Here is a 1595-nt window from a genome sequence, read left to right as displayed (position 1 = left end):
GTGCAGGTGCATGTGTGTGTGCATGGGAGTGTGTGCATGCACACAAGCAGATGCATGTGCAGGTGCATGTGTGTGTGCATGGGAGTGTGTGCATGTGCATAAGCAGATGCGTGTGCAGGTGCAGGTGTGTGTGCATGGGCGTGTGTGCATGTGCACAAGCAGATGCGTGTGTAGATGCACGTGTGTGTGCATGGGTGTGTGTGCATGTGCATAAACAGATGCGTGTGCGGGTGCACGTGTGTGTGCACAGGCGTGTGTGCATGTGCATAAGCAGATGTGTGTGCAGGTGTACGTGTGTGTGCATGTGCATAAGCAGATGCGTGTGCAGATGCACTCACGTGTGCATGGGCGTGTGTGTGTATGAGTGACTTGGGGCACATGTTATGTGAGAGAACATGGAAATCCTGCCAGTGACTGACCCGTAAATTTAATTTCTGAAGAAAAGAAAATGACAGATATTAAGAGAGAAGAATACAGCACTGAGGGCCTACTTCAGATCCGACCTACACTGGTGTGAACAAGGAGGAATTTTGCTAATGTCAATGGCTAACCCCAGTGTAAAATTGCTGGGAGGCCAGAACTGGATTGACAGATTGCTGGATGTACTTTCACCAGACAGAAATATTTGGGGTGGGGAAGTAGTCAGGGGGCTGTTGTAGTAAAATGACTTAATGGAGGGGATGCAGCTGATGTAAAATATTTGGATTTTAATTAAATCCTTCGCTGCTGCCTGTCAAAGAATCCTCCTTGGAAAAGGAACGATGATGGGCTTGAGAAGCCCACACATGCCAACTGGAACGTGAATCCAAGACGCAACACACGCTAAGCTGCAGCGAGCTGCATGGGGCTGGAGTCTTCAGGCAGCCCGTGGAGTGGATGAGAGCTCAAAAGTAAGGCATGCTTTCTGAACAGCCTCCTTAGAAAGAAGTGTTAATTGGGGTTTTGATGACGCTCAGACGTGACAGTGAATTGGGAGGAGTTTAAATCATTTTCTGGTTTGTGCCACAATTTGTCAGCTTTTCTTCTGCTCAGAGCAACGTTGTATGATGCAAATGTCCTGGCAATTGCTGCTGAACGGGAAGCAGTGAGTCGATTCGAAGGATCCCAGTTCACTTCCTGAAAACCTCAAAATTGTTTGCTTTGTTCAAGGTCATATTATACTGGACTCTTTATGGGCTCCTAGTTATCCTGCCTGCTGCCCCAGCCCTCTTTATTCATAGAATCACAGAATCACAGACGTCGGGTCGAAGGGACCTTGTAGATCTTCAGGTCCGACCCCCGGCCTGGGCGGGAGAGAAAAAAAACTGGACTCAAATGAGTCCAGCCAGGTAGGCATCAAGCCTCCTCTTAAAGCCCCCCAGGGTAGGAGCCAGCACCACTTCCCTAGGAAGTTGGTTCTAGCTCCTGGCCGCCCTGATGGTGAAGTAGTTCTTGCGGATGTCCAATCTAAACCTCCTCTCCAATAATTTGTGTCCATTGTTCCTTGTTATGCCAGGAGGCGCTCGGGGAAACTGGGTCTCCCCTAAACCCTTCTGGTCCCCCCTAGTGAGTTTATAGACGGTCACCAGGTCCCCCCTCAGCCTTCTCTTGTGAAG

This window comes from Crocodylus porosus, unplaced genomic scaffold (genome assembly GCF_001723895.1).
Source record: "Crocodylus porosus isolate Cpor-Errol unplaced genomic scaffold, CroPor_comp1, whole genome shotgun sequence".
NCBI lineage: Eukaryota > Metazoa > Chordata > Crocodylia > Crocodylidae > Crocodylus > Crocodylus porosus.
This window is presented reverse-complemented; position numbering follows the sequence as displayed.